The 23417-nt window shown below is 40.9% G+C and overlaps 1 pseudogene; it reads left to right on the top strand.

Moving 5' to 3' along the window:
- Positions 1-5172: 5172 nt before the first annotated feature.
- Positions 5173-22611, top strand: LOC131748053 (glyceraldehyde-3-phosphate dehydrogenase pseudogene; annotated as a pseudogene).
- Positions 22612-23417: the final 806 nt, after the last annotated feature.

Below are 23417 nucleotides of genomic sequence, written 5' to 3'. Positions count from 1 at the left end.
GTTGCAGGATCTTAATCATAAACATGCAGAGTTAGCATTGTCACACTGTATATGAAGTTCTTGGAAATACCATTTAGTCAGGGGTGGGGGGGCGAGCATTTTGCATCTGATGAGTCACCATAATGCTACTTCCCTATTCCTGCTTATGGTGGATTGAACATCTTTATATTAGTGGTATGCAGAACTATTGAACAAATGGAATTTCCTTTCTCACCATTGTAACCAGGGGAATGAAAATTATTCTCGTAGTAAAACGAGAGTTAGAATATTTGAGTTATGTTCTTACCTTCCTCCTCATCCTACTATAGAAGCTCAATAAGTCACTTCACCTCTTTGAATCTCTAACTCTCCATCAGTCATTTGAATTTAATGCGTGTGACAGATGGTGCTGGCTTTTTTCAAAAGGGTATTTTCTCCCAATATGTGTCACGGTTGTAGCTCCAATACAATGATTTGGGAAGTCCTGAAGATCAGTACAGATCTATGTTTCTAGCCCCTCTCCAAGAAATCTGTATGAGCTTAATGAAAGCTAGCCAATGGCTTCAAAACATGTGACCTGCTTTCCCTTTGAAGTCAGTAAGCATTTCTTGAGCATCTACCATATGCACAGGAAGCTGATGTAGTACATGTGGAATTTGGAGACCACTAAACTTTCTGGAGAACTCTCAGAATGGCCTCTTTACCCTTATGCCCTGACCCCACTACCTCTTTCTGATTTCTTTAACCACTAGGACTCTGCTTAGTTCAGGGTGGCCAACAGACTCCCCGGCCCTTTCCTTCTATTCACGCCGGATGAATTTCAGCAGCAGCAGAACTCTGGATGAAAGAGGCCAACTGAGCCTAGAAGACTCAGAGTCCCTTTGAGCCTCTGCGAACTACCTGACTTTTGAAGCATCTATGACAAAGTGTTTTCTACCTATTACTCCAATCTCCAGGAGGGGAGAAAAAGGGCTAGAGACAGGGAGTCCTGCTCCCTACATCCCCTTCACAGTGGCCCTTTGGGTGCAAAGAAAGGCATGGTTCGCCTAACCTTTCATAATCTGTAAGGAGGTAACTCCTGATACAAAAACACTACCTCACCCCTATCCCATACCAGCCTAGTATGATGGGGAGTGGATCAGACAGGGTCATAGGGAACAGTCTGGATACCAAGGAGAAGCAGAGAAATTCTATTGTAACAGGTCACCTACAGCCAAAACAAATGATTCCCTCCAACTCCACTGGGAACCAGAGCCCAAACCAGTGAGCAGCTACCAGGGCTCCTCTGTGCAACTCTAGAAAAACACACAAAACATACAGCTGCTCACAATTAACTGATGAGCTGATAATGAACACTGTGTATGTAGACTTTGGGCACAATATGTGACTTGATTTGAGAAAACAATGTCTGCCAGCAGCCTCTTTGGTTCTGAGGGACACCAGCTGGGACTGGGATGGGGCCAGAGGCAAAGGAAGACTAAAGAAGACCACTGACATCCTTGAAACCCAGTCAGGGGAGAAGTCAGGGAGAGGAAGGAATTCCTAGGAGAATGGGAGCAAGAGAGGAGACCAGTAAGGGAGAGGAAAGAAGGGAAGGACAAAAGAGAAAAAGAAATAAGCAAAACATTTCTTAGAGGGCCCCAGACAAGGTCTTGGATGGCATGGAGCTTGCCACTCCCCACTCACATTCACTGCATCTTTATTCTTGTTTCTCCTACCCTACTCTCTCTCCATACTCATTTTTTGAGGGTAACCAAACCCACATATCTACAAACAGAAAGACATGTCGAATCTTTTTTTTGCTTAAAAGCTAGCTGTCACCTACCTTTTAGTGGTTGACAAAGAGGCCACATTACAAGTATCTCTCTTTTGCTGCCAAATCTCTTGCTGCCATGCTACTCTCTGTAATTGTGTCACTCAGTTCTCTTGGGTGAGCCAGGAAAGCTGAAGGGTTCCTTTTCTAAGAGTCTCCTCTGTGCTCATCTCCTAACACAGCAGGGCTGACTGTCTTTGGCATCCTTCCACCTGTCTTTTCAGCACCATTGTCCTCCTTGATCCTGATTCCCTCTATCCAGCCTCCTGGCTCAAGATCCCTCTACTAGATTCCTTATCCTAATCCCTCAGGGGCCTGCTTTCCCTTCTGCCAAAGAGCAAATGAACTCCACTGAAGGTGTTAAATGTAGTTGGTGGCTTAATGTGTCACTCTTCCCTTGTATGATTGTTTCATTTTCATAAGGGTTAAACCAGAGGAATAGCCCTCATACGGCAGAATAATAAGCATGATGGTAGATAAGGAAATTTGGGGACAGGAGACCTCCTTATTCTTCTTCTATGAAAGGCTGATCTTGGACATGAGGATAACACTATCAGGTCACCAGGGATATTTCCCAAAGCTGAAACGTTGCCCTGTGGTTTTCTTAAATTGGTTAGAGGGAAGAGAGGGCAGAGCCAATGGAGGTGAGTTTTACTTCTTGTCCTGTTGCTCAAATTCTCAAGAGCGCTTACCTTCAGGAGTTCTACATAATGGCTGTCTCCTGCCATGGGATTTACTCAGCTGAATAAATTTTCCAAAGCTGTATTAATGACAAGGCCAACAACAGAAAAGATAGATTATCTTGTACCCAGGGTTACTCCCCAGAATCATGCATAAACCATGGTTATTTCCAGCTATGCTCTTGATTCAACCCACAGACTAGCTGGGCAAAGCAAGATGATTTGCAGGCTGATCAACATTCGTAGAGATAAAGAGAGAGGGCTCAAGTCAAGTCCACTCTGCTTTACCCCTGGGCTAGTCATATTGGCCTGCCTCTGCACTTTTTGGCCACACATCTCCTGTGCCTCTTCTTCCACTGAGTTCTGAGCCAGGCCAGAAAGGCAAGTATATCACTTCTTCCAAGTGAGTTGGCAGAGTTCCAAGTGCAGGAAGGAAGCAATCTTATCAGACCTCTGGCCCATTGATAAAACCACAGGAGGAAATCACTGAGTTTCAAATTCAGAAAGGAAAGTCTTGGATAAAACTAGGAATTAATTGCCTAGGGAGTGTCCACTTTAAAGTCATTTTTTCCACATCAATAAAAAAAGCTTTTTATCATAGCTAGGGTAATGGTCTTAGAGCCAAAGTGCTGTCTGCCTGTTTAGAGCTGTTTATAAGGTCTTCAGTAAAAACTAGTCCCTTCCACCTGTCCCCCCAAAATAGCCATTCTTTTCTCCACCCCACTTCCTTTTTTAGGTCCATCAGGCCTTTTCCTAGAGGCACTGGGTTCTTCTCTCAGATACTCTCTGAGGACTCCCAGTACTTAATTTAGGTTTCACAATAGAGCAAACTACCAGATGAGGCAAGGAGACTGGCTGTACCACATATCAAAAGAAATTATGGAATTGCTTTCATGTAAATATGTTCATGCAAAGGATTATCTACTACCCATCTGAGTCTATCTAGACTATATTACTCCATTTCAAGGTCCTTTTTAACACTAGACTTTGGGAATTCTTTGTAGTGTTTTGGTTTTGTTAGTTAGCTAGCTTGTTTGTTTTTGTATTCAGTGATATTTGTCTTTAACAACACTCAGGAAGAGACCAGATACACTGAGGAGAGTGGTCTAGAGTAAAGGATGAGGTGGGTATACACTGAGGCCAGAGAGACTTTTCAGATAGACACACAATTGAAAGGAACTTTTGTGCTAAGCAATGATCTTTAGCCTTCCTTGCTAACTTAAGCTGAATTCCTAAGGGACAGTGGCCTAAAAGCCTTTTCAAGAATGAAGGATACAATAAAGAACTAAGTTTTTCCTAAGTTTGGGAAACAATGCAGTATAGCGAGTTATGTCTGTTTTATAAATTCATTTTTAAATAGTTTTATCGAGATAATTTACATACCATGCAAGTGACTCATTTAAGGTATACAATTCAGTGGCTTTTAGTATATATCCACAGAGTTGCACAACCATCAACACTATCTAATTCTAGAATATTTTCATCACCCCCCAAAAAATCTTTATATCCATTAGCAGTCATTCCCCATCCCCTGCAAATCCTTCTCACTATCTTTGGGCAACCAAGCACTAATCTATGTTCTGTCTCTCAGATTACCTATTCTGGACACTTCATATAAATGGATTCATACAATATTTTTAACAGCTTTATTGAGGTATAATTGATATACAAAGAACAACACATATTTAATATGTACAATTTAATTAGTTTGGACATAAGCAAACATCCCTGATGACGTCCCCACAATCAAGGTAATAGACATACCCAACAACTCCCAGAGTTTCCTTGTGTTCCTTTGGGTTTGTTTCTTTGTTTTTTTGTGTGTGTGGTAAGAACACTTAACATGAGACCAGCCCTCTTAACAAATTTTGAAGTGCACAATACCATATGGTTACTACAGCAGATCTCTAGAACTTATTCATTTAGCACACATAGCTGAAACCTTATACCCAGTGAACAACTCCCCATTTCTCAACCACCCACCCCTGGCAACCACTACTGTATTTTCTGTTTCTACAAGTTTGACTTTTTATATACCTCATATAAGTGGAATCATTCAGTATTTGTCCTTCTATGACTGGTTTATTTCATTTAGCCTAATGTCCTCCAGGTTCATTCACGTTGTCACATGTGGCAGGATTTCCTTCTTTTATAAGGCTGAATCATATACATACATATATATATATATATACAAGTCCCTTAGTAAATTCACTTAAAAAATAAACTAGAGTTTTCCTGGATCACTGTTTTATTTCCCACATTTCTTCCCAACACCTAACATAGTTAGACAATCTGCCTCCTGCTATTTATTGCTTTTAGGCTGCTGCCTCCTTTTCAGGGACACTCTGGCCACCAATGATTTTTTGCAATAGATAACAGGCCCTACTTTTGGTATCTTGAGGTCAAGCTTACCCAAGACACTGGACCTCTTCACTGTCCTCTCTGCTTGCCAACTAAAAACTGTTTACAATTCAACCTGGAACTGTAAACAAACAAACAAGAAAAAAATATAGCACCCCCATTCCTCTACCCAAATGACTGAACAACTAAAGAAGAACATACCAACCTCCAGCTAAGCTGATGGCTGACACCACAATGGTTCTAGCTCCTCTCAGACATTAATCAAATCAGACATTTCAGCACCTTGAATCACCTCATGAAAATATCTTGCCCTACTTTCATTGATATCTCTTCCACAAGATGGTATCTTCTTCAAAGAAAACAGGGAGCCATCCAGGGCGACCATCTAAACTATCAGTCTTAAATGAAAAGGTTTACAGGGGCTCAGCAGGTAATCCGATGAGTAAAGCTGCCCAAGTGTAGGATGTGCTGAAAGCTTTGGGAAACTGGAAAGCAAGTACCAGTATAACGTGTAACCTGGCCCCAGCTGACTTTGCCATGCAGGACTGAAGATCCCATGTTGCCAGATATTTTTTTAAAAGAAGATGGAAAGTGGAAATTTTATGTGAAAAATTTCTTTTTAAATACTGGCAATAAATTTGATATTTTAGAAAACACTGTGCAGGTCAAACAAAACATGTGTGCTGGCTGGATCTAGCCCATGGGCCACCAGTTTACAATCTCTGTTCAAAACACTACTTAATTCTTCCTCCTACATTCCCTGTCATTGGCAGCACCAACCTAGGATCCCACTGCTGCCCACATTCTTAAGTCTTTGTCCTTCAGACTGTTAGCCTTTTATTAAAAAACACTCTTCTTCTAGCTCTTTCTTCTATGTGTGCACAATCAGCTGCATCCATCCTTAAAGAGTAACTTAATACACTAATGAAAAGCATGAACTTTCACTGGAGTCAGTGAAATCTGTGTTCAATCCTAGCTCTGTCAACTACTAGCTATGTATCTTTGGGCAAGTTACTTTACCTCTCTGAGCCTCAGTTTCCTCATCACTAAAATGGGTACCATAATCTCTAGTTCACAGGCTTGTTCTGAAGCAATATATTTAAAGAACCTGGAACAAAATAGATGCTTAATACACATTATGGGTCATCCTTCATCCTTACTTTTTCAGTAACAGAATCTAATATTTGACACATTGACACACTTAACTGCATCTCTTTTCCCCCTTTTAACATCAACTTCTTGTAGCAGCACTGTTTATACTCACATTGTGAAATTCACAAGCCCCAGCATTTATCTGGACCCTGTCCACTGTCATTTGAGACCCCTGATCCCAACCCTAAGCTCCATCCCAAACTATGTGTAATTTTCCCATACATTTTTTTATTGTTAAATCTAAATGACAGTTGTTTGTTTTCATGCTTGTCAATCTCTGTGAAGCCTCTGATAGAACAAACCTCATATACCCTCCCAAGCTCTTTGTTTGTTTTTTTAAAATTTCTATTGGAGTATAGTTGACTTATAATGTTGTGTTAGTTTCTGCTATACAGCAAAGTGTATCAGTTATACATGTACATATAGCCACTTTTTTGTAGATTCTTTTCCCATATAGGTCATTACAGAGTATTGAGAAGAGTTCCCTATGCTATACAGTAGGTCCTTATTAGTTATCTATTTTATATATAGTAATGTGTATTTGTCAATCCCAGTCTCCCAATTTATCTTCCCCAAACTTTCCCCCCTGCCTATCAAACTCTTTGAATGGGCTTCCAGGATAACAATCATCAGACATCTTGGACTACCCAATGATCTCTATCTATTCAGTTTTGTATCATACAGCTCTCTTGCTTTTGTCTTTATCCCTTAAGACCTAGATGGAATTCATTTGGTCACATGGAGTCTATTTCACAAAGGGTAGAAAGTGTAGAAGAGTTTCATCTAACTCCATTTGCAAGCAAGCAAACTTTGGCAGGATGATATACCATCAACTCAAGATAAACATCAAAATGAAAAGAGGGTGTTATACCTGGGAGAAGATCCCAGAGGCCATATGGGTCTCTCCATTTTTAATTAAGATGGCTCCGTTTACTATACTGGTATAGGTGGTCACCTCTCCAGCTTACCAAGTGATCATTAAAGGTGGTGGCTAGGAAGCCATGAGTCATATTCCAGTCTTCAGATCCCTCTTACATTGCAGCTAGTTATTTCCACTTTCTCTCTTAAAGGAATGGGTGCAGTTTGCACGTTTGGCTCTGAAGGCTAGACCAGAAGAGAATATTCAAAGGTACCTTGGGCTTCATTAAGAATCTAGACTCTCAAGATGTCTGCTTTGAAGAGGACAGCACTGAGGGGATGTAAAGTACTGGTATGTTTGTATCCAAAGCAGTCACATTCATCACTTTATGGTTACACCTCATGTGTGAAGGCACACCTGTTTCAGGTTCCCTGCAGGCACATCTCACTCCCACCTCTGAACTTTTTCCAAAGCAATATATTCTCCCTGGAATACTTTTCCTTCAGGCAGTCAAATGGTCTTTCCCATCATTTAAACAGCTTCTGAAATCCCATCAATCCTCTAGTCTTCTAAGATAGATTGGCCAACAGACAGGTTTTTTGGTTCAGCCTGGACATGAAATACACACAACTATTCTCCCTTCTCTGATCATGTACTTAGCCCTCATTGCCTCACCTATACTAAAGTACATTTACCTTTTCTTTACATTGGTAGAATTTGTTCTGGCCAAAGATTGAACAGAGAGCAATGTCTGCTGCACAAACGAATAGCTCATAAATCTGAAACTCAGAATTCTACCCATAATGCTATTGTACAATGCAATAATTTAGTAGCTTAAGTAAAATCCTAGGTTTTGGTTACAGATATTAGGGTATAAAAGTGTTGACAGAGGCTAGGTCCCTGTTGTGAAATACAAATGCAAAATTTAAATGCATATATGTGAATTAGAATGCAGTAACATTTACTAATATTTACTAATGATCTTGATGAAGGTAGGAGAACACAGTAAAAATTAATAATATATGACATCTAACAATATAGGTGAAGCTAAGACTCACATATTAATCATTGTTTTTTTTCTCTGTCATATACATTAAATAGAGAGTAGCAAAGTAGTTCAATGAGAAGTCTACTTTGTAGACCACCAAGTAAAATTAGGTCATTAAACTGCTTACTGAGAAAGTAGAAGTTAGAGGAGAAGAAGACAGGGAAGAGAGGTAGAGGTGATTTCTTGCAACCCCTACTCCACTACACCTCCAGGGTGATTCATGCCCTTCAATGGAGCCTAGCAGCCCTCATGTCAAGGGAATGCCTATGGCATCTTGCATCATCACAGCATGGTTGTGAGGCTTGTTGAAAACAAAAGTAAGCACCAGAAGAACTGGGTGAATATCAGCATATTATGAGAATTGGGAAGAAAACATTAATTACTTATATGCTATATCTTGAGAGGCCCAGAAAGCCTGAAGGGTCCCATATTGCTGTTTAACGCCTACCATTTGAGAGTTATTTATTTTTAACAAGTTCCCCTTCGAAATGTATATTTATTTTGGGAAATAAACACATTAAGCCAGATATCATTCACATCTTAAATCAAGTTAATTTAATCAGAATGCTTCCTCTCTACCAAATAGATGGTCTCCACTGTGGACAGAATGGGAGATTGGCTCCAGCCATTGTCAGAGAGAAGATTAATTTCAGAACGTAGGGGCACTGCTTAAGTGTGGGGAGAAACTCATGAATCTGTCCCCAGGCCCTCTTTTAAAATGCCAAAACTCGTGGGAAAGGATAACCAACACAGTTTATCGTTGGTCTATCTGATCTGCTTTGCTCCTAGCAGCAATGAGGAGGGCTTAGCGTAAAGACGGCAAGATGGAGAGGAGAGAGAGAGGAAAGAGATGATCTTTATGTATCTGGTCCCCACATCCAACCTAAGGACTTCATGTGGTCAATGCCTGATAATGGGCTTTTGACTTGAAATTAGGGAAAGGCAGCAGGGGGAAGGCAACTATTGTTTGTCCTTAATGCCTCCCTCCTATCAGTGACAATTTAAGTTTCAGCAGAATAGTCCTGGAGGTTCCCAAGACTCTTTGGAACTTGAGAATATAGGTTCACCCAGTGGGACGGAGGCTTGGCACTCTTTAACATTACAGGGATGTCACAAAGCTGGCTGCAAAGCTGTGTCTGCAGCACAGGGAAAAGCCCCACCAGACACAGGACCTAATGGTGGACTTTCAGATTCTATGACTGGCCAGTGTGAGAATAACTTCTCGGTGGAGAGGGCTTCATGGTTATTCTAAGATCAAACCACAAAGGTAAGCACCTGCCTCTCAGTTTGTCTCTGGTGATTCTCCAACTTTTACATTCTTCCTTCTATATGCTAATCTGCTTCTCCAATACACAGGGGCCCAAATTTGAGCTCCCACTGAATGAGTTCACAGTTTGTTTCAGAGTCAAGGACTGCCATCCCACCTGCTTCAGGTGTTCCTCCCCCCTGATGTTAGTGTGGTGAAAAGTCAGTAAGGTTGCAGACAATGAAGGAAAGGGGAGGAAGGAGCAAGAAAAGAAGAAAGGAAGCAGGAGAAAGGAAGCAGCTAATTGTGGCTAAGGAGCTATTGGTTCTAACACACATGCATACTCGCAAATCCATAAAAGAAGGAATCAACCAAACCACCTCCACTACCTGGACCACCTAAACAAGGATGAAATCAAGGCCAAAGAATTTAAGTTATTGCTGGAAATGGAAGAGTCATGCTTAAGGTGGTCTTCACAGCCTAGTTTGAGATCATGAACTACAGAAAGCACAGCGATATACATTCATTCATGCAGCTTTGGCATATCTCCTTCATACACACATAGACTCTCACTCAGTATATGCATAGATACAGCTGCATACCAAGACTACTGCACTCATACAGATACAGAGAGAGATACATTTCACCAAATACCGAAATATACATCTATATACCCAGGTAAGTACATGGATACAAAGTCAGATACGGACACCTGGAAAATATAAACGTGGAGATATACACAAGAATACACACTGCATATAAGATACCTATGTAAAATGGAATAGCTACCATTTATCAGGAGTCTACTATGTCCCTGGCACTTTATATATGTTGGCTCATTAATCCTCACAAACACTCCTCTGAGAGGGTTATTATTAATCTCATTTTACAATTGAGGAACTAAAACTTAGAGGAGATGGTAACTTGCCAAGAGTCAGGCAGTTAGTGCGGCTTATAGTAGAGCAGGAACTCAAACAAGGTCATGCTACCTGAAAGGCTGCAAGTCTCCAACACCCTTATGCTGCAGCCTCTCGTGACAGCTCAGAGGCAACCACAAACAGACACACATCCATTTACAGGTACTCGGGCTCCCTGGCAAAGAATGTGATTAGCATACTTCAGGGTCTGTTATCATTGTAATCATTTGTTTGAACTAAACAATGTGGAATTCCTTTGGGTCATTAGTACCCGTCAGTAAATTATCATGTGTTTAAATTACCTCTGGAGTACTTAAATTTAAACACTCCAGCATCTTTGTCCAGGGCCAGCCAATATTTTAAAATAATAACACTATAATTAAGCTTAGGGTAAGCTTAGGATCTCATTCAAGTTAACAAAAGATTACTCTTCACAGTAGAATTAAAAACAAGATTCTAATTAATTAATGTGCTAATCGTTCTTCTTTTTTGCAATCAGCGTGGCAATTTCATCTGAGAAGACACTGTCAAACACGAACACAAAACCCCCAGCTGATGCCCTGGTCGGATGCATGGCCCAGGGAGCTGTCTCATCTCCTTGTACTGTCCTGGGCAACTGTGGGCACTCTGTGATGTCCAACATGGGCCTAGAGTAGGGCCTTCAACTGTGAATCCACACCATCAAGTTTTAGAGAGCTTTATCTCCAGGATAGGGAAACTAGCTTTCCTAGTTTGCCCAAGACAGTCCAGTTTACTCCTATTGACTTGATTCAGCAAAGAGCACTCTAAAGAATGTCCTGATTTGGATGATAACTTATGTAGGGACCCTACTTCAGATCTTTCATGGAGCCATGAATCTTTCTAGCAGGGGAGGAGAATAGGAAGTGCTATAGACTATTGACTTTCTCCTTGAGCCTCCTACTAGCATTGGTGTTTGTGCCACAGTGTGGATTTCCTGTCACCACTCCCTACTTTGTGCAATAATAACCACATACAGCCCCAGTTACTAGGGGCTTCCTTTCCCCCCAGCACAGCCCAAATTATAGTGTTTCCTGAGACCTAGAGCCTTTTCTTTCTTCATGGTACGTATAAATTTTAGCACCTGAAACCGTGGTGATGGTGCTAAGGAATGGGCATGGGTACAGCCTTGAAAAAAATAGTTCCTCAGTGCTTCACAGTTCTGTCTGGCCTGAAGTTGGAAGATGACAAGCCATATAACATATAGACTCTTCAGAAGAAAGAAAAGATTTGGAGAAAATTCCTAGCAAAGTATTCAGGGGAAGAAGATTGGAAACGCTAAAACAAAACACACGGGATGTGTCAACGGAGAGCAATCCTGCCTGAACAAGCAAGGAGTTGACTGCTCTCCTGGACTTTTTTCAAGTCTAACTTCTAAGTATTTTTCTCCTGAAGAGACTGAAAGGAGAACAATGGGGGTCAAACTGCAAAACATATAGCCAGCAAAAGCAAATCTTTTTCATGAGATCTTTGAAAGACACTGAGAAACAGTAACAACTTAGATCCCTACAACTTCCTTTTGAAAAGCTTGCTCATGGCTCCAGCATTTTCAATCGAATTCTCTTGACATTTGCATAGCATAGGCATGCAGAAATAGAGGAAATTTCCCTTGGTCTCACAAGCCAGTGCCAGAGCCAGAATCAGAACTCATCTTTCCTGACTTCAAGCTTAGGAGAGTTTTAATGTTTTAATTAAACTCTGTCCCTATGGTAAGATTACATTAGTATAGTGGCCAAATAAAAGGACTCTTGAGCTTGCCAAGGTTTGAATCCTAGCTCTACCACTTATCAGCTGTGTGACCTTGGGCAAGATCCTTCACCTCTCTGTGTCTCAGTTTCTTCATCTATAAAATGTGATAATAGTAGTACCTCCTTCAGAAGGTTGTTGGGGGCATTATATATTACATATGAAACCTGTAGAGCAAAGCTTGACACAGAGCAAGCACTCAGTAAGTGTTAGCTGTTATATATAAGACAGGTTTGAGAAACCATTTGGGGTCCTTTACTAAGCAAGTGGTTGGATAGTCACACATAAATAAATCTGATAATATCCATCAAATGATCAACCCAGGTTTGGGGTAACCAAAGTGTATCAGATTAACTGTGAGACAATCAATTTGATGATTGGTCTCTTGATACAATCAGAGTTTAGGTATTTCTGTCGAACCACATGTTTCCGAGCTCTTTAGGCACTAAGAAAGGAGTCTCCATTATCTGGATATGTCACAGGTTCCTTTCTAGAGACTTAAACAGGAAGGGAGTCTTCTTTAAAAGGTTTTTGGGGCCAGGAATGAAACTTACCCTGAGCTAAATTGTATGGAAAAAAAAAAAAAAACATGTTGGGAGGAACATGATATGACTGAGTTTTCCTCCTGGAGATTTTAAAGTATATGATGTTTTACACTCAGTTCTAATGCTTCTTTCCCAAGGAGCAGGTTGGAGAGGCAGGACAATGTATAAGCACCACTCTCTCTCTCCTCCCCAATCCTTGCCAGAGAACCCAGGTCTGGCAGCTTTGGGCTGTGAGGGCCTATCATAGATGCAGTTGGGTGGAGGGTGGTATGCTGGAGTGTACTTGCATCACCCTTAAGGGCCATTTGTGTTTGTCACTTTCCAATTCCACATTTAGTGATGTCATGCTGTTAGCTTGCAATCAATCATGGTGGGAGTATTTTCACCATGGAAATTGGCAAACACAACAAATCGGGGGGGTTTTCCCCCCACAGAGCCAGTTGTTAAGCATTTACCCGCACATCTCTGGGCAGGATTAACTGTCATTGCGTCAGATACAGCTCCCTTCTATGGTCAGGTAAGGTGGGACCCTTTCAGCTCTTGGCAAGTGTCAAGAGCCTTTTACCAACTAAAGAGCTTCACTGGGCTAGGACTAGACTGCTTTGGTTCAATTTCTCATTTTAGGTTTGTTTGCTGTGGCTGTCCTAACAACATATTCCCAAGGGGCAGTGGATTACCCAGCCTCCTCAAACATAAGAGGTCTCAGCCCATCAGAGAGGAATTTGAGGCCCAAGATGCTGGACACTGCTGTAAAGAGAAAATCCAAAGGAAGGTAAATGGTAGGAAACTGAATACAATGAAGGAATAGTAACTAGCCTGCTTTCAAGTTTCCAACCATCATTTTGGGGAGTGAGATCGATTCTATTGTTAAAGAAAGAAGAGGATCGTACACAAAGCCAGGAACCAATTTGAAATTTAATGACCAAAACAGAGAGAATTGGGTTAAAGCCAATTTATAGAACCAATGAAATGGAGGGAAGTTGAAACAATATAGGCACAGAACAAACAGGCTTTAGGCCACGTGTAAATCTAGGCAAATACAAAACACATGGTATAGTCTCAGCATACAGGCCTTGCTCTCTGCCTCTCCCTCCCCCATACTCCTTCCCTTAAATTTGGTCAGTGACATATTGATAGTACTGGAAGAACAGAAAGTCTACAGTCAACATCCAGTTCTATCTCTGGCACTCCCATAGAATCTTCAAGTATGAGTGTTAGAAGAATATTGTCTACTGTAGTCCCCTCCTGTAACAACTTTGGAAACTGAGTCCCAGGAAAGTGAATTTCCCAAAGTCTCCAAGCTAGTTAGTGGCAGATCTGAGCCAAAAGCTCAGGACAAGTGTGTTCTTATAAGCCACAAGTCAAGTGTTTCTTAAGGGTTTCCTCTTGTAACTGTCCCTGTAAAGATTGAATATGTTCTTACTAAGTTGTGAAGACCCTGATCTTCTGGTTATTGCTCCTAGCTTTCCTATTATAGCCCAAAGTCTATAGTTCTTTTTCCAGATCACAGAAGTATATACAAATTGAACTCACATGCAGACAAGAAATCTTGGCTTTAAAAAATTATTGATAGCAAATGCTTGACACAGGATCATCTGTGAACAAGTTGAAATTCTATCCATGTGTAAGAGGAAAGCCTGGCTGGGGTAGCTTTTCTGTATTCATATAAGAAAAAGCTTCTACCTCCTGGTGGTACATTTTCTGTCTGAAAAAACAATATTGGTTCAAAATGACTGAGTTCTTGAGATATAATTTACCTCTGGATGTAGAATTCTATTACTGAGGCCTTCCTCTTTGCTCTTCCATTTCCCAGTTGCCAAGGTAGTCCCAGTGACTACCTTGAGGTAGCAAATCCTTTTGTACAGAATACCAACATGTCTGCAGAAAGTTCCTCCAAGGACATTTAAGGTCACTCCAACCATTTTGATTTATACAATTACTTTTTCTACCAACTCACCATGATGCCACATTTCAGCAGTTAGCTGACCATTGTTATCCTTGGGATTCTTTGACTCTTGAGGATTTTCCTGGGTTTCAACATCACAGGGTCAACTTGAAGATATCAGTTTGCAATTCTACTGCTGTAAGGAAGGAGGAAAGGGAATAAAGAGCAATGAACAACTATGTGCAGATTGCCTGCAGCCTGGAGAATCATACTATTTCCACAAGACTCAGAACAAGGAAGAGTCCTGGATCTGCTGGAGGAGAGAGAGCTAACGTTTGTTGAAAGCCTTCCATGTGATAAGGAAGTTAACTTGGAGTCTTCCCCCAAATTCCATGCAGTACAAGAAAACTGAGGCTAATAGAGGTCAAGTTACTCAGGTAGAAAGTAACAGAACCAGAGTGAGACTCCAGGTCCTTTGGATTTCAAAGTTCATGATCTTTCCATAAGATCTGCCTCCATAAAGGGAGGGAGGAACATCTGAGCTGAGTCCTAACCAAACTCTTGTCACAGCGCTTCTTGAAGAAAGGGATCTTCCTCGCTGTGTTTATAGGCTCATTTGCTCAAGTCTGGGTTTGGCAGCTGCCAGCCTAGAAATGGCATCAAAGGCAGTGGGAGATGGAGGCATCAGCCCTCCAGGTGGAGAACCCAGGCTGAACCCCTTGGCCTTGCTTTGGAGTGTTCCTACCTGCTAACCTTTTACCTAGGACAGATGAATAGCTCCTTGCAGATCTGTCTTCACTGTACCTCCCCGACATAAAGGCCATTTGCCTCATAAAAAATTTCTAATTATTCAGGCAGCTGAGTGGGCAGTCCAGTCCTGTGCAAACTCTTGCTCACATCTGTGGAAAGGGAAATAAGCAAAAAATCATTTCACCTGCCTGCGGGTTTCTTTGCTGAAAGCACCAAATCTTGGCATTCACTCATGCAACCTACAAATAATGAGCTCCTAATATGTGCCAATTATTGTGTTAATCTCAGGGGATATGCAGACAAATGGCATGCTCCCTTCCTTCAAGGAACTCCTAGCTCTTAGTAAAACTGCAAGCTCTGAGAGGCAGTCTGGTTTGATGGCCAATAGCATGGACTCTAGAATACAAATGTCAGGGCTTCCCTGGTGGCACAGTAGTTGAGAGTCTGCCTGCCAATGCAGGGGACACGGGTTCGTGCCCTGGTCCGGGAAGATCCCACATGCTGCAGAGTGGCTGGGCCCGTGAGCCATGGCCGCTGAGCCTGCACGTCCGGAGCCTGTGCTCCACAACGGGAGAGGCCACAGCAGTGAGAGGCCCGCATACCGCAAAAAAAAAAAAAAAAAAAAAAAAATATATATATATATATATATATATATATATATATATATATATATATATATATATATACAGGTAGAATCCAACTGTCAGGCTTAAGTCCTGACTCTACCACTTACTATTTGTGTAGCCTTGGGCAGGTGACTTAACTTTTCTGTTCCTCAGTTTCCTCATCTCTGAAGTAAGGGTCGGTAAGATTAGTTAGCCCATGTAAAGCCCTTATAACAATGCCCAACAATTGTAAATCCCCCATAAATATTTATTATCATTACCACTACAAGCCAAAGCAAATTCTTCCAAAGCCTGTCATATCAGAATGAGTGTATTCAGTGAATGAGGTAACTTTAGCTATCTAGAAAAATCACTCTCAATGTGTGGATAGAAATAGAAGCCAGAGGTGGGGTGGGGAGGTGGTGATCTTCAAAAGAGAGGAAAATGTATCTCCTTATCCAGTTTATTTTGAGAATGTGTGCCAATTAAAAGCAAGTAGTACTATTGACATTTTATAAACAATTAATTACCCTAACAGCCTCAGATATGTAGAGAATTTCCTTAAAACAACACAGCTTGGGCTGGACACTTCCCTTCTGTGGGCCTTTATTTCTCCATCTGTGGGTTAAGAGGGTTTGAGTGAGTTGATTACGAAAGGCCTTTCAGGCTCTGACACTCAACATTTCTCCTATTCTCAGTGCTCAGTTGTTATTCCTGGAGAAATAAAACATAAAAGGTTTGTTGGAAAGTTCCGAAAAAGTTTATTAGAAAATTTCCTGTTGTGATAAGGTATATGTCTAGGGAAGAAAATTCTGATATAGCAACCATTGATCACTGATCAAAATATATGATGTTATTATAATTATATACCAGAATCATATGCAGTAATGTAAAAATTTGAAGAAAACTTAAATTAGATCATCTAGACCAGGGTTCTCAACCTTGACACTATTGATGTTTTAGGCCGATATTCTTTGCTTGGAGGGTGAGTCTGTCCTGTGCCTTGTAGGATGCTGAGCAGCATCCTTGGCCTCTGCCCATTAGATCTCAGTAGCAACGCCCATCCCCAGTTGTGACAACCAAAATTGTCTTTGGACATTGCCATACGTCTCCTGGGGATAGGATTGCCAGATTTAGAAAATGTACTTTATCTGGCAGCACTACTTTGTGAGGGGGACAAAGTTGTCCCCAGATGAGAACCATCAAAGTTCTAGCCTCTTGCTACTCAAAGTTCAGCATGGGCATCACTTTGGAACTTGTCAGATAAGCAGAATCTCAGGCCTCAACCCAGACCTACTGAATCATAAAGGGCAGGTATTTTAATAACTTCCCCCAAGTGATTTTGTAAGCATATTAAAGTTTGAGAAACCCTGATTTAGTCTTAACCATGTATACATATATCTGACTTACTGGTGATGCTTTAAAAAACTATAGATACTCACCACGATATACTCTAATTCAGTAGGTAAGGGGTGGGTACATCCCTAGACTTAGTATTTTTAATTCTCATTGGTACTTCTGCCCAGTGAGTCTAAGATGCAGGAAGATTTAGGAAACATTAATCAAGTTAGTCCTACCCCCTCATTTCACAAATGAAGCTGAGGCCCAAATGAGGCAAGTGATTTTCTCAGGTCACAACTCAGTTGAAGAACCATTGTTAAGCCTCAGAATTAGACCCTGGGCCTACTGACTTCACAACTAGTATTCCTCTTCTTGTCCACTACTTCTTCCACTGTCATTAATGTTGTCCGCCAAAAGTTGGCTCTTCCCAAGAGAAGACAAAGGAAGCAGAAGTGTTGCAAAATCAGTTTTCATCAATGGATGAATGGATAAAGAAATTGTGATGTGCGCACACACACGCACACACACACACACACACACAAACACACACAGAGTGGAATATTACTTGGCCATAAAAATGAATGAAATTTTGACCTTTGTAGCATGGACCTGGAGTGTATTGTTCTAGTAAAATAAGTCAGACAGAGAAAAACAAATACCATATGATTTCACTTATATGTGAAATCTACAAAACAAAACAAACAGAAAAAGACTCATAGATACAGAGAACAAACCAGTGGTTGCCAACTGGGGAGTGGGGTAGGGGGACAGATGAAGTAGGTGAAGGGGATTAAGAGGTAAGAACTTCCATTCATACAATTAATAAGCCATGAGGATGTAAGTTACAGCACAGGGAATATAGTCAATAACATTGCAACAACTTTGTATGGTGATGGATGGTAACTTGACTTATTGTTGTGATCATTTCAGAATGTATAAAAATATTGAATCACTATGTTGTACACCTAAAACGAATATAATATTGTATGTTAGTTTTTTTAAACATCTTTATTGGAGTATAATTGCTTTGCAATGGTGTGTTAGTGTCTGCTTTACAACAATGTGAGTCAGTTATACATATACATATGTTCCCATATCTCTACCCTCTTGCGTCTCCCTCCCTCCCACCCTCCCTATCCCACCCTTCTAGGTGGTCACAAAGCACAGAGCTGATCTCCCTGTGCTATGCGGCTGCTTCCCAATAGATATCTATTTTAAATTTGATAGTGTATATATGTCCATGCCACTCTCTCATTTCATCACAGCTTACCCTTCCCCCTCCCAATTTTTTTAATAATTAAAAAAAATTAATTTTTAAAAAGCAAAATCAAACAGACTGCTGCTACTCCAAAAATGTTAGGAGTTACTGGCCTTGAAGACAGATAACACCCTGGTAGGAATGCTGCTTCTGGTCCCTATCATCAGCTGTAAGAAACTTTGCAATTAAAAGCAGGCTGACCTAAGGGAAATCCATATCTCAACTCAATTCAGCAGAGAATATTGCAGAGGCTAATAGATTCAGGTGCATTTTAAAATGAAATGAGCAAACAGAGAACATCTTAAACAGTATGACAATGAGCCTGGATTCTACTTTAGGTCAGTTACAGCACTGAAAATCCACATGACTGACCAGTGCTACTAGCAGGCCACCTTCCCTGAGAAGGAAACCCTCTACATCCCAAGATGTATAAGTATACCTTCTGAGTAGGAATATGTAGGCTTGGCACACAGTACCATGGGAGCCAACAGTCATCAGAAGAATTTAGGAAACACCTCACTTCCCAGTTTGTATTAGAATACTCTAGGATGAATTAGAATGAAGCAGTCTCTTGCTGGGTTTTGGAACTCCCAAAAGTCACTGAAATTGGGGAAACAAAATCCTAGCACACACCAGTATGTTCTTGACCGAAGGCCAGGGCTGGAGAATATACTGCCTCCAGAAATCAGCTTGAATTCTAATATCTTCATATTCCAGAAAGAATGCAACATTCACTGATTAGAAGGAGAAATCTGGGAAGGGCAAGGCATGAAGCAATCTTTGCAGGCTGCCCAGCCCACTGTAATCCACATAGCCCAGGGCAGAAGCAGATGAAAAAATTAATGTGTTCATTTGACAACTTTCCCCACCAAAGGCTAGGTCCTGTAATTCATTTTTTAAGCCCCTAAGTTATTCATCAGCAAGTGCAAAGAGTGCCCAAGGGACACTGCTGGATCAAATTTACCTTTATAGTTAAAATGATTTGTTAGGATTTATGAGTAATGTCTTTAACACCAGTTGATTATTGGGTTGTCTTAGAAAAACAGGAAAAAAAAGCTCATTTCTCACAGCTTATGCTTGCCAATTTCCCCACCTGGAATCAATCAACAAGTCATGCAATGTTTGAGTGCCTACTACGTTCCCTGTGCTGTGCTGGGCGTGATAGAAAATATAGGGTAAAAAAGATAGGATATCATCCTCATTCTTAAAGAACTTACAAATAAAGTCTATACACAAAGGACAGTTACACATTAAGCTGCGCGCATTCAGAGGTCAGAAAAAGAAATGGAGTTGCCTGAGAAGACTTCATGGAAAAGGTGGAACTTGAGTGAGACTGTATAGGAAGTTGTGCCTTTATGCCTTCCCACATCATAAACCATTTCTAAAGCAAGTAGTCATCTATATGAGATCACTGGTTTAAAATATAATGTCCAATCACCTATTTGGGATTTATTGATATATAGCTTTTTTCAAATGTTATGACATCCATTCAACAAATATTTATTGGTCCCATTGTTCTAGGAGCTGAACATATACCAGTAAACAAGGCAAGAAAGTCCTTGCTTTCCTGAAGAGTCCATTCTAACTGGGGAAAGAGACAATAAGCATATATTCAAATAATTATGAAACAGGATGAGAAGATAGACAGTGACAGAGGGTCTGACTTTATATAGGGAGAGCCAGGGAAGATCCCTCTGAGGAGGTGACATCCTTGAAAAATCAGCACTAAAACTATTGTAGATACTATTAATATTACAGGCTATTATTAATAGTGTCTAAAAGAGACATTATTATATAGACGCTATTATAGAGGAAGAGGCCAGGTGGATATCTGGGGGGAAAGTATAGACTTGTTTCCCTGGTCACTCTTGCCTTGTGTGGGCATCAGTAAGCCTTTGTAACATCCTGCTCCCAAACTATACCTGTTGCCGTTCGAGATGGCTGATTCTATCTGCTCCACTAATCCAGTGCACCTTCTTCTGTGCTGAAAAAAAAAAAAAAAATTGTTCCATCACTCCTTTGAGCTGATGGATTCTTGTTACCAGCAAACATACTGGAAATTTTGGTGGGAGTTGGGTGATCATTTTAACTAATGTCAACTTTAGAGTAATGCTAGAAGATGTAAGTGGCTTAGTTTTGACCCAGGCAGTTTCATAACCACTGGATTCTTTATTTCTGCCAATCATTTAATAATCAGAACTAAAACTATTTTAGACACTACTATTCATCCAACTGTATTATTAGACTGACAATTCCTTTTATGAAAACAACTGGAAAATGTTTCTTAAATTTAAACTCAAAAAAGCCTTCTAACTTCTGTTTTGATCTTGATAGTTTATTTTTAAGAGCACATTATATGTACTTTATTCTGTGAGTCTTATGAAGGCTTCAGACCAAAAACAATAAAATTCTGGACTGACCTAAATGCCTTCCTTCCCCGCTGTTTCTCCAATTCTTTTCCATGCCAAATCCTCATAACTCCATGAAGGCTGCTCAGCCTGCCTCATATAAGGTTTTCCTCCTCAACAGACTATCCCAAGATAGGGGCTACATCTTACACTTCGTGCCACTCTACTGTACCTAACAGAATGCTTTGCCCTCAGGTACTTTATAAATACTTATTTTTTGATCAACTAAATGTAAGGACTAATTGAGGTAAGCTTGGACAGAAGTCATAGTGCTATAGAAACTCTTTCCAAGTTCTTTGTTGGTAAATTCAGTGATACACTGTCTGATAACTCAAGTCCTAGGGATAAAGGGAATGACTGACCCCATCAAAAAGGGTAGCTTATTGGTCAGACATTGAGTCACTGTATAGTAATCTGTCTGCCCAGGAAACCAGGTCATCTCTTACATACACAGGTCACTGCAGAGACATTTGACTTTCTCTCCTTCTGGGAAATGCTGAGGCACTCGTTTGGGAAACGGAATAATCATTCCAATATCCTATCTCTAACACAGGATTCAATGTATTCCTAACTCTTTGGATCAGTGTCTAGCATGACTTGGGCATTTCATATAGAGCTATTATTAATCATGAATGGAGAAAAGCTTTCACTTAGGCTGATGGAAGAGGGTATAGAGGTTGATGGACAGTGGCAGGAGACGTTTTGAAAGAACAGATTAGGTAATTGATAGGCTATGTGGATAAGGCATATGTTAAGTGATATGCTTCTAATATGGGGCCTGGGAGAATGCTGACGTATTCCTTTACCTTAAGCACTGCCATCAGTTGTCAACCCTAAAGCTAAAAGGCCAGCAGAGCATGCATCTCTTCTCAAGTTACTACCATCGCCTCCAACGTTGGCCTCCAAGAAGGCTGCATTTAATGACACCTCTTCCATCCTTCTGTTTATTGGTTTGAAAGTTAAGCTTGTTTAGTTATCATAGATTTGTTGTGGGGTTGTCAGGTGTGATTTATCAGTAGCTTATTCACGGTGACTCTAAAAATACAACGATGTTATAGCAGCCATGCCATTTTCTCAGTATCAGAGAAATGATTCAATTGACCTAGTCATGCTCTTTTACAACTTACTAAATGCATGGGGTGCTGAACCCTTTCTGTTTGCTTCTGTTTCATTAGAACTTGGTAACATATTAGCTATATATTAATTAATCAACATTTAGCCTTGAAAGTTAATTTGGACATGTTAGTTAGTCAAAATATCTATAACCACATTTCTCCAACAGGTTGGTGTTTGCTGTGGAGTCCACTAGCCTCTTCCTACTCTTGGAGAAGGCTGGAGCTCACTTGAGGGTTGGAGTTTTATAATTTCTTTCCCTTCTGCAGATGTCCTCATGTTTGTAAGGGAAGGGAACCATGAGAAATATGATCACTGTCTAAATATTACCAGCATTGCCTCCTGTACCACGAACTTCTAGGTACCCTGGTCAAGGGTGTTTACCCCTGACAATGTAGGGATCATGGAGAGACTCATGATCACACCATTAATTCTACACTGAAAAATGTGGATGGTCCTTCTGGAAAACCGCAGCCTGTTGACCATGGGGCTGCTCAAATCATCATCCCTACAAGCACTGACACCACCAAGGTTGTGGGCAAGGTCATTCCTGAGCTAAATGGGAATCTCATTGGCCTCTGTGTCTCTACCCCTAACATGTCTCTCATAGATCTGACCTGCATTCTGGAGAAAGCAAACAAATATGATGACATCAAGGAGGTGTTAATCAGGCCTCGGACAGCCCCTTGAAGGACATCCTGGCCTACACAGAGGATCAGGCTGTTTCCTGGGAGTTTAACAGTGATACCTATTCCTCTATCTTTGTTGCTTGGGCCAGCACGACCCTCAGTGACCGTGTTGTCAAGCTCACTTACTGGTATGACAATAAATTTTGCTATAGGAGCCACATTGTGGACTTCACGTTTCACATGGGCTCTTCGGAGTAAGAGCCCTGAACCAGTACTCCCAACAATAGCCCAAGAGGAAGAGAGAGGCCTTAGTTCTTGGGTGTCCTGTCTCAAATCTACCCCTCAGTACACTGAGAATCTTCATCCTCAACATGATTTTAATCCCATGTTCATTAGAAAAAGAATACCATCAATATAATACCCTATACCCGGCAAAGGAAAATATAGGATGGTTTGCTATGAGTAAAACTTTGAAGGCAACTGTCAGTCAAAAAGTATGAGGCATTACAAATAATAGCTTTAGTGCAGACACCATTTGGACATGGAGTAGAAGTGGGCCTTAACTCATGGCCTCTAGGCATGGCTGTTCGGATCCTGTGGAATATATTGAAATACTTTCCTCTTTCCTTATTTATGTCATTCTATGCCATATTTTTTTTCCTCTACTGACCTATTCATAGGGGTTAAAACTGGATGTACATGTCTCTTTAGCCACTAGCACCCCTGCAGCTATGACATCATGAGTGTCACCGTTTAACGGAGGAGACCATGATATATGTCACAAGGTGCAAAACCTAGTTACTCTAACACACTTAATAGAGGCAATTGGCCCCTTGAGGTGGAGGGAGGATATTTCCCATGTGGACTCTCTATGCTATAGGGGAGGCTTTTTGCATGTGTGTGTATAGAGGCAGGGGACTTCCTGTGGGCTCCAAGGGTGGTCTTGAGGTGTGGGAACCCTCAGGTCATATTTCTGTCCATGGTTTTATTTGTGCATCCATTAAGAAAAGATCTGAGTATGACCTAAGAATAGCTGTCCCTCAGCCCCTCGCCAGGCATTGGCT

Source organism: Kogia breviceps, chromosome X (assembly GCF_026419965.1).
Source record: "Kogia breviceps isolate mKogBre1 chromosome X, mKogBre1 haplotype 1, whole genome shotgun sequence".
Lineage (NCBI taxonomy): Eukaryota > Metazoa > Chordata > Mammalia > Artiodactyla > Physeteridae > Kogia > Kogia breviceps.
The sequence above is the reverse complement of the archived record's forward strand: the minus strand, read 5'-3'. Positions and strand labels throughout refer to the sequence as shown.